Source organism: Grampus griseus (genome assembly GCF_964374135.1).
Source record: "Grampus griseus genome assembly, chromosome: 7".
Taxonomy (NCBI): Eukaryota; Metazoa; Chordata; class Mammalia; order Artiodactyla; family Delphinidae; genus Grampus; species Grampus griseus.
In genome coordinates this window covers 32,736,373-32,747,808 of record NC_139001.1, presented here as the reverse complement: position 1 = coordinate 32,747,808, position 11,436 = coordinate 32,736,373, and positions in this window count along the sequence as shown.

Below are 11,436 nucleotides of genomic sequence, written 5' to 3'. Positions count from 1 at the left end.
GTAGCTGAAATACAATTTTAATGGATATATAACATTCCATGTGTATGGATGTACAATAATCTACTTGACTGGTCTATTATTGATGGATATTTAGATTGCTTCCAGAATTTTATTATTTCAAACCATGCTAAAATTAGTAAAAAAAAAAAAATATATATATATATATATTTAAATACATGCAAGTACACCTATAAAATAAATTCCTGGAAGCATAAGGGCTGAATCAAAGCGTTTATGCATTTTAAATTGTTCTCATTTTGCTAAATTGTCCTCCATAGAGATTATACCAATTTTTATGCCCAGTACCAGTAATGTAGGAAAGTGCTTGTTCACTACAACTCACCAATTTTCAAAAATCTGGAAAATAAGAGTAATAAAGGGATTTTTAAGTAATATTAATTAAATCAGTATTGTACTGGTATTCCACTTCTACTTCAGAAAGTTAAGAGAACTCCCATCCTAACAATGAGAATAAACTATTGATAGATAACCTACAAAATTATGTGTTTTCTTAAAGCCAATCAGAGAGCTGAGGATGCCAAAAAAAAAAGCTAATGAACTTAAATCCAGAAAGTGAATAGTCCTGCCTAGGACTCATGACTCCTTTCATCTTTGGCAGAACAGTAGGAAGAGAAGGAAACTGCTTGACCAAAAAAAAAAAAAAAAAAGAGGACAAAAGACAAGTGAACTACATCTTTAAGTCCTGAAAAAAGCTGGCCAAGAATTCTATACCCAATAAAAATATCCTTCAAAAATGAAAGGAAAATAAAATTTCAGACAGATAAAAACTGAAAGACTTTGTCCCACACAGACCTACAGTACTAAAAATCCTAAATATTCTTTAGGGTGAAGGAAAATGATAATATATAGAAACTCAGTTCTATAGGAAGCAAGAGAGAAATCAAAAAGGGTAAATATATACTGATAAACACAAAGCAAGTTTCAAAAATATACATGTGCATCTTTAAATTTCACTAAAAGAGTATTGATTCTTTAAAAATAAAAAATATAAAGCATATGTAGAAGTAAAATGTATAACAGAAGAAAAGATAAAAAGATGATAAATGGAAGTCTAAGTTGTAATACTCTTACATTGTTCATGAAGTACTAGAATATATTTGAAAATAGGCTTTATAAATTCAAGATGCATATTGTGATCTCTAGCACAATCAATAAAAAAAAATAACACAAAGAGGTAAAACTAAAAAGTCAAGAGAGGAGAAAAAGTAGAATATATTAAAAAAAAAACTCAATTTACTAGAAAGAAGGCAGGAAAGAGGACCAAAGAGTAAGTAGGAAAACAGAAAAAGAACACCAATATTTTGTGCTTAATCCAAACACAGAAAACAATTACAAAAACATAAGTGGATGATATAAATACTGTTAAAAGGCAGACTGTAAGACTAGATAACAAGTAGTACAACCCAACTATATGTAGTTTATAAGAAACACACATTAAACATAAATACAGATGAGTTAAAAGGAAAAGGATAAAAAAGATATGAGACAAACATTAAGCTTATATTAATGTCAGACAAAACAGGCTTCCAGGTGAAAAGTATTTTCAGAGGTAAGATGACCATTTCATAATAATAAAAGGGTCAATTTATCAAAAAGACATAGCAATCTTAAATATGTATGTAATTAATAACAGAGCCACGAAATATGAGAAAAAAAATTGACAGATCTAAAGGGAGAAAAAGACAAATCTACAATCATAATTAGAGACTTAACACTCCCCCCAGAGTAACTGACTGAATAAGGAGACATAAAACATGTGGAGATTTAAAAGATCTGAACAACACTTTCAACCAACTTGACTTAACTGACACTTATATAAACCACTCCACCACCACCACCAGCCGAATACAAATTTTTTCCCCAAGGGTAACTGGAACATTCACCAAGACAAACCTTAGGATAGGCAGAAAACAAACAAACAAAAAATCTCAATAAATTTAAAGGTTTTGAAATAGTGCAGAGTACGTCCTCTGACACCAACAATGCTAATTTAGAAATCAATAGCAGTGATCTATTTAAAAAAAAAATTCCCAGATATTTGGAAGTAAAGTAACACATCTAAATAAATAACAGGTGACAGAGAAATTTTAAAATATTTTAAGCTAAATGATAATGAAAACACCCAAATTTGTGGGATGCAGCTAAAGCATGCTTAGAAGAAAACTTATAGCTTTAAATACCTATCAATATATGAAAGTAAAAAAGGTACAAAATCAATTATTTATACTTCCACTTTAAGAAGTTAGAAAAAGAAGAGCACAGTAAACCCAAAGTAGAAGAAACAAAATAATAAAAATAAGAGTAGAAACCAGTGAAATAGAAAACAAGCAAATAGAGAAAATCAGTTGGTTCATTTGAAAAAATTACTAAAATTTACATGCTTCTAGCAAGATTAAGAAAAAAAGAATAATATAAATGAGCAATATATAGTGGGCAGGAAGAGAATGGGTATGATACAAAAACAACTTTAGCTTTATTGGAAATGTTTTATTTCTTTATTTAAAAAATATTTGAAAGAAATATGACACAATGTGAACAGTTGTTAATGTTGGCTGTTGTAACTATTTATTGTGGTAATTCAGTTTTGGGGCTTTGGTTTTTTTTTTTAATCTAAACTAAATCCACACAAAAAAATTCTTTTAAAACCTAAAGTGTTATCTGCAAATGAGTCTACAATAGGAAAATAATAATAATTACATAGAAGGTGAATATTGGATGCAAGAAGTTTGAAAAGTCTGACTTCAGAAAAAAGGAAGAAACCTAACAGATGAATGAAAAACAAACAAGGGAAAAGGGGAATAAGGATGTTATTAAATAACAAAAGCCAGTTCACATGAGGAAATCTTTCCAGTCACAGACATACTGAAAAGTCCTTCACACACCTCACCTGTTGTTGTTAAATAATAAAAATTTAAACGAGGCACAGTGAGTACTGAGAAAGGTAAACTATAAAGGAAAGGGGAAAAATTTTAATATAGTATGTACCACACAATGAAATAAAGTTTGACAGCACAGTAGAACAAAACAATACTGTTTAATATCTGATATTTAATATTTTGATATTTTGTCCTAGTTCAGTCATTGGTATAAATTTTATTTTTATAATAAATATTTCTAATAAAAATATGGCTTCCTAGTTTTTCCACCAGTCTTAATGTTTGTAGTTTTTGCACTTTGGACTGGCTGATCTCTGAGCAACCACCTAACTCTAATGTTAATTACTGGTAATTAGAACAATGTCTTGCACATAACTGTTTTAATGTCAAGATGTACAATCATTTTGCACTATTAAATAAACACAGAAATTTCAAAGAATACTGAGTACATTAGGCATACACAACGAATATAAAACGACTAAAAAGTCTGGTCATATAAAAATATATACATACTATTGGATGTTTATTTGGCCAATAAATGTATAATTAACTCCTACTAAAGGATGGGCACCTGTGGTTACTCCATAAATATTGATGTGAAGATGATTAAAGTAATATCACCTTACAGTACGTTGCCTGAGTCGTGACCAAATAAATCAATACATAAATACTTAGAAAAAACCCCAAACGATGGATAAACGTTATCTTCCCAATAAGCTATTTCACAGTGACCCAGAGTTTATGATTGCTTTCATGCTCTGTGCATCAAAATCATCTATTACATGAAAAATAATCCCACACCCTCTACTGGCAAATCCACAGCATCGCGGGTTAGTTGCCAGGATGGATTTTTTTTCCACTCTCCATCTTTCTCAGAGCATCAGGTATCTGACAGCTGACATCATCTGGGCATCTGACCAGATGATCCAGTTTCCATGAGCCGGACCGGTGCGTGGCGCTGGGATAAAGGCCTCAGGCAGAGAGATCTGTGCGCGGAACCTCTCGGGAGCTCGCGCCTTCTGCACTTTGTCTTAAACCGCATATTTACTTGTGTTTTGTTTTTACCCATTGCTAGCCATTTAGTTTGTAAGGAAGACATTCCCACTACAAAATAATAACATGAAAATAAGCACAACATAAAAAGGAGGTCAGCAGGAAAGCACCTAAAGGCCGTGAGCATCTGCTTCTAATGGAAGCGATCCGCACCTTCGAGAGAAATCACCCAAACAAGCCTCAGGCCCCTGCGCTCGTTCGCTCGCTACCCGGGGCGAGCGTGGGTGGAAGCTCCCTTCGGCCCGAGGGGACGCTGCCACGCCTAAAACTACTCTTGGTCCGATCTGCCCAGGGTAAGCCCGGAGGAGCTCGGACAGGACCTCGTCCGGGAGCGGAGGCCGCAGGGGCCGGGGTCCCCAAGGGAACCGTGAAGGCCGACGAGAAGCCCCGAGAGACCGCGTGCGCGCGTGGCGGTCCCTTCCCGCCGCCCCTCCACCTTGGGGCGTCGCCATGGGAACCAAGGGTTTGGCCTCTCAGCCTCCGCCGGGGAGGGCGCGGCCCTTCCTCCGCCCGGAGAGAGGGGGCCAGAGGAGGCCGCAGACACTCACCTCGACGCCGGAGCCGCGACGCGCCGGTCCTCCGCCCCCTCGGGTCGCGTTCGGCAGCTCGGAGGTCGGTCCCGGCGCCCGTTACCGCTGCCGCCGCTCGCGAGCCCTGCGCCGCTGCCGAGCCGCACCCGCAGCCGGTGCCCCTCCGCACCAGAGCGTGGAGGTGTCGGGCTCCGGCTGCGGAAGGCGGGAGATTTAAACCCCGCGGCTTGGCGAGCGCAAAAGCCGCGCTGCCCTCGGCGCCTCTGCCCCGGCGTCCGCGTTCACTCCGTTCAGGCTCTCGCGTAACCCCGCGGGAGCCACGGCTCTCGGCCGGTTCTTGAAGAAACTCCGGGACCCTCTCTGTTCCTCCTTTCCCGAATTCCTCTTCATTTAATGACAAACACCAAACCGGTCAGAACATCGGTATAAGGTACTGAGTGGGAGACCTCCGAGGCGTGGGGAAGTGGGGGGAATTCTCGGCTCCTCTTCTGAGTCCCGAGCCCGGAGCCCGGGTCCCCCGCCTCCTCCCAGCCCCACCGCACCTGCCGGGCCCTGGGCTGCCACCCCTCGGAGGACGGAAGCTTCTGAGCCTCGGTCATTCCTGAACTCTCAGGCGCTTCCCAGCACCAGTGGCCGCACGCGGTAAACGTTCACGTGCTGTATGTAACTTATTTTAAAGGTTTAAAGAGGATTAAGTTAATAACTGTTAATAACTGACCTCAAGTGTACATTTACATAAGCATAATTTGTCATAAATGAATCTTCGAGTCAAAAGTAAAATTTGCACCTAAAAACCTCGGAAAAAAATTGGAAATAAGGCAAAAGTAAAATTATGTTATTGGTGGAAGATAATTTAAACCCAAAGTGCTTTCTTTTTTAAAAATTTATTTATTTAGGCTGTGACGCGGTCTTAGTTGTGGCACTGGGGATCTTTGTTGCGGCATGTTTAGTTGCCGCATATTTAGTTGCGGCATGTAGGATCTTTAGTTGCGGCATGTGGACTTATTAGTTGCAGCATGCGAACTCCTAGTTGCGTCACGCATATGGGATCTAGTTCCCTGACCAGGGATTGAACCCTGGCCCCCTGCACTGGGAGCACGGGGTCTTACCACTGGACCACCAGGGAAGTCCCCAAAGTGCTTTCTTTTTAAAGGTGACACAAAAATTATCAACTAAAATTTTACAAAATACGAATTAATCACAACTGTGACATGGGCTAGCAAAGAAAAACGCTTCGACGCTTGAGGTGGTAACTAAAGTCTATAACATGAAAGACATAAAGATGTGGTGAGATTCTAGAATGTTATTACAAAGTATTTAACTTAAAGATCTGAAAAAAGCAGGTTTAGAATAGGGAAACAGGTAGGCTATTTATGCTACAGAGTTAATTTGGACTGAAAATATTAAGTCTGTAGACCAGGAATGCTTACCCTGAGATATATGGGGTGTCAAGGTGAATACATGAAATAATATGCAAAATTTTGGCTTTTTTTTTTTTTTTTAGAGGAAAGAATCTAAGCTTTCCTCGGAGTCTCAAAGTCCAGATCGTTAAAAGGGTAAGAATTAATATTTGGCAAATATGACGATTGCTGTACTTCCTAGGATCTTTCCTGACTCACTCATGCCAAGCTTGGTGTCCCTCTATTCTCAAATTCAACAACTGTACTGTATTGTAAGTACTTACCTGCCTGTCTCCCCCATTAGATGCTTCCTCGTATGCATTTCCATAGCCTTATCTCTTGGCACAGTGCCTAATACTCGGTTCTGAATGAATGTTTATTTAATCAATAAATGAACAGAAAAAAGATAGCTAATTGACAACTGAAGTATACAGTATTAATTACCTAAAACAAATTATTCTAATATGGTAAGCAAGATAACTTCCCAGTTGTTACTATGCAGGATAGTAAGTTTCTTGGGATATTTTAGGAAGTGCTTTTTCCAACAGGATGAAGTTTAACTCAATCTGAAGCAGAGAAAGGGCCTCCAAGGAACACAGCAGGAAGTCAGGGTAATGACTCTGGGGCTAGACCTGTTGGTTTTGTTCACTTAACTGGGGAAAATTAACAGAGATATACAATGTCTCTGAGCCACATAATGTAGCATTTACACATAATCACTTTCCTTCATAGGTCACTAAGAAAAGTGTGCAGGTAGGGGCACAGTATAGGAAAGGAGTCAGCAAACAAGGTAGAGCTACTGACACTTCCTGGGCAAGAATCAGGTCTTCTCACTCACGGTGTTGGATGGGTAGGAACTATTTAAATAGCATTGTACGAGTCCCTTAACAAATGAGGCAACTGCAGTAGTTAAAATTTAGTTTTTCTTAAAAAAACTTTTTTAGAAAATGAAAGGATTTAACACCATGAAAACACTTTATATGGGAGGGTTTAATTTCATTAAGAAGTACAAACATTTAGTGAACTGCTGTTTAATATCCTATCAACATATTATTAGATTTATCCTAGTATAAACAGTGTTTTCCTCCATTGTAGGCTTCCACAAGCTAACTAGAAAAGACCATTAGGTGGCTTGGAATGTGGAGATCCGCAAATCTGGTATCCCAACCTGGAGTCCTGATTTCCTTAGAGCAATGATCTTTACTTTTATTTCTGCACCATCAATCAAACCTCTGGTTAATATCCTAAATAAAACCTCAACTTATATTAGAAAGCATATTAATAATTCTACCCTTTTGTACTGTTTTACTCTTAAGGATTAGGGATCTGTTGAACCTGATGTCATGGAGCCTGCTGTCATGGAAATAGCTCCATTTCTTCAAGGTGTTCCACTTACTTTGTAATCTGATTTTTTTTTAATTTTTAAATTTTATTTATTTTTTTATACAGCAGGTTCTTATTAGTTATCCATTTTATACATATTAGTGTATACATGTCAATCCCAGTTTCCCAATTCATCAACCCCCGCCACCCCCCGTAATCTGATTTTTTCAAGCAAGTGGCAGTCAGAGTAGGGAGACGCTATCTTCCCAGGTGCTCGTACTAGTAATTACTTAAACGTGACAAGGTAAGCGTGCTGGCTCTCCCATACTGCAGTTTTGTTTATTCAAGTAAGGCTAGAATTAGACAGTATTATTGAAGTGATTATTTTTTAATGTGAAATGTTACAGACATATAAAAAGTATTTCCTCCCCCTGAAACCACCACTGAACTTTATTTGGTATTAATAAGTCCCAGGCATATGACTGTACATAGAATTGTTTGACATGTTTCTAAACTTTCGATCAAATTGTACCTAACCAAGATCATTTCTCTGTAGTCTTTTATTACCCAGAAGCATGTCTCCTATCTCTATCACTAATGGACTGTATATCTTCACATCAGGTATTTAACTTGTTTGGGTTGTGATTTCCTTTAATATGAATAACATGATAATTAAAATGATATGAATAACAGGATAATTTCTAAAGTTCCTTTCTGCTTATATACGATTCCTATATGAAAATACAGAAATGGATCTTTAAAGTACATATTTACATATTATTATGCTAATACATTTAGTGGTATACTAAAATTGAAATTAATTTTTAAGGCAAAAACGTGCAAAGTTGAACATAACATGGTAGTTTGGTACCAATAACTGCCATTTAAATTTATACATAAACTTTCTTTCATGTAGGTGAAGACATTTTCTCATTTATTCTTTGCATGTATAAAATCATTGTTCTCATGCATGACTGAAGAATAGGCAGAATATGTATGGTTAAGAGCTTGAGCTCTAGACTCAGATAAATCCAAAGTCAGATTGTTACTCTGCCATTTTACTGGTTGCATGAAATCTGGTCAAATAACTTGACCTAACGTATATATTCTTCTCCTTTAAAATAAAGATCTTTTATGGGAGTTCCCTGGTGGTCCAGTGGTTAGGACTGGGTGCTTTCACTGCCGTGGCTGGGGTTCAGTCCCTGGTGGGGGAACTAAGATCTTGCAAGCCACACAGCACGGCCAAATAAAATAAAATAAAATGTCAGATGATTGTTATGGTGGGATAATTTTTTGCTGTTTTTATAGACACTGCCATTAGACAATATACTTCCTCAAACCTGCGAACCAGTGGAACTAATAGCCAACGATAGCCAATCTAATTCTATTAAACCAAAAAACTCCTTTTCTACTAAGTTATATTAAAGATATATTTGGCTTATATAACAAAATAATTAACATTATTAATATGGTTACTACTAGAAGTCTATGATAGTCAAAAAATGTCAGTATTAAAGTGACTTAAAAATTCCTGCTATTTTTATACCTGGCAGTTTCTGATTAGCAAAGTTTGGATATTACTTGTCTAATGAAACCTGATTCCAACTAGTGGCTTTTTAAATAAAAAGATATTAATTGAATACCCATGCACATGCATAGTGTTAAAGTGTCATTTTTTCCCCTTTAAGAATAGGAGGTATGGTAGTACATCACAAAGATTAATATTTCTCCTTATAAGCAACTGATTTTTCAAAAATATATCAGAAGAATTTTTATAAACAGATTTCAATGTTCTTATCAGAAATTCCCAGATAGTATGTTTCATTTTGCAGGGTTGTTTGTTCAATTATGTGTATTTTATGTCAATTAAAACTTTCATTTGTTCTTTCCCCCGATAATGCTAGGAAGCATTCCAGTATATTATTATGCATTGTTGACAACAGTTCCAAAATGGTCATTCTAAATTCAAAGGAGAATATGAAAAAAAAACCAAACATTGGGCAGCTACTGACAGTTAAGCTATTATAACATTTTATGTAGAATAAAAATCTTTTTTTAAAAATTTTTGGCTGCATTGGGTCTTCGTTGCTGTGCATGGGCTTTTCTCTAGTTGCGGCGAGTGGGGGCTACTTTTTATTGCTTTGCGCAGGCTTCTCCTTTTAGTGGCTTCTTTTGCTGTGGAGCACGGGCTCTAGGCGCGCGGGCTTCAGTAGTCGTGGCACGTGGGCTTAGTAGTTGTAGTTGTGGCTCACGGGCTCTAGAGCGCAGGCTCAGAAGCTGTGGCTCACGGGCTTAGTTGCTCCGCGGCATGTGGAATCTTTCGGGACCTGGGCTCGAACCCGTGTCCTCTGCATTGGCTGGTGCATTCTTAACCACTGCGCCACCGGTGAACTCCTAAAAATCTTAAGTAACTCAGATTTCTACCCTAATAATCTCTAGGTAATCGTAACAGCCAGGTTTGTTTGGTTTTTTTTCCAATATAAGATCTCATGTCTTAGATAAGACCTGGAAGGCCACTTTATTTAAGAGGAAAACAAAATTAAACTTAGCATATGAAGAAATATTATGCTTTCTTCCTCACAGTATTTCTGAGCTATCATTTCTAATGCTTCTGTGCTGCTTCCCCTGCCACAAATAACCTGCATCTTCACTTTCCCAACCAATTTTCTATCCAAATCTGGCTCAAATGTCGCTCTTCTACATGCCTTTCTTGACAGCCAACTCGCTCCCCACAAAGCTAATTGCTCCTTTCTACCTTAGATTTACATCTTTCTTTGCACTTAGGATACTGTTGTAACCAATTTTTAATTGAATGTCTCCCATGTGAGAATGTGACCTTTTTGAAGGTAGTCTCCATGTCTTACACATTTGGGGTTTTTTTTTCCCTTTCCTCCACCCCAGCAGAGACCCTGTACATGGTGGAAAGTCAGCCTTATTCTTTTAAATGCCTTTTTCAGCAATTAGGGTACATTTTGGGCCTAATTTTAAAATTAGGAAGTTTGTTGTTAAACTGTAAGAAAAGGAATTTGAACAAATATCAACAGGTTTATTAACTGCATTACTATGGCAAGACAGCATAAATAACCCTGTACTGGTCTGCAGGTCCTGAACTCTGCACTGTCTGGTTCCAAACTTCTCCCAGCACGAGAAAAGCAGCTCCACTCATTTCCTGAAGCAAATCTTAGGAGCAAATAAGTCCATGTAAGGCCCCTGTCTCTGGTGTGACTAAAATGGAGGAAAATGGACTATTGAAAGGGAGACTCCTACTTTTGAAGAAAAGATGGAGGATGGGAGGTAGGAGAGCACTGTTTTAAAAGGACTTAAGTCTTCTAGGCTTCTGTTGGCCTCCCATGTTCTTCCTGTTTGGGGAATAAGATCTAATCACTTGTGTTACACAAAAAGAGAAGTTTGGTAGAGATCAATCAGACAATCCTCTAACAGACTTAGACACTAATGTTACATCCATCTCAAAGGAGAATACCTGAACCATGAATGTATCCTGCCTTGGAACCAGAGTTAAGAATAGGCTAAGGACCAGGACTTGATGCCACTTCCTTCTTAGTCTTTCATCTAATAAATAGGACTCTTTACTTTAACCACCTAGTGTATGCATACTACCTGTGAGCAGTCCAGGTTGGGTGCATTAAGAAAGTTATTTTAAATAACTCTGCCCTTAAGATTCATTCAGGGACCATCCAGAACAGGAATATAAATTCATCTTTGTCCTTTGAAAGTTATATTTCCAGAGACTGCAAATATGATGAAATCTACACCATTCTGCACAAAATGGGAAAAACAGACTTTGTGTGTGAATTTTACAACTACCTTTATTCACTTCTTGGGCATTAAAATATTACTGTCTTTTAAGAAATGATGTACCTGGAGCTCTAGCTCTTGTGAGCTATGATGACCGTATCATAGGGGCAGAGGGAGCCCAGGTCCCTAAGGAGTATGGAACAAAAACCACTATACCAGCACTGGACTGCCTCTGGACCTCTACATACAAGAGAACTAATCTTCCACCTGGTTTAATCCACTGTTAATCTGGCTCTCAATTGCAGCGAAGTTATGGCGGTTGTTTCCTAGACCTCTGTGATAGGAACCTCACGTGAGATATATGGCATTAGAGTCTAATGATGAGACCAAACTGATTTTCCCATACATTACTTAGAGGCTGAGGTGCTCTGCTTGAGAAATACTAATCCATTAAAGTCACATTTTAAGACATTTACT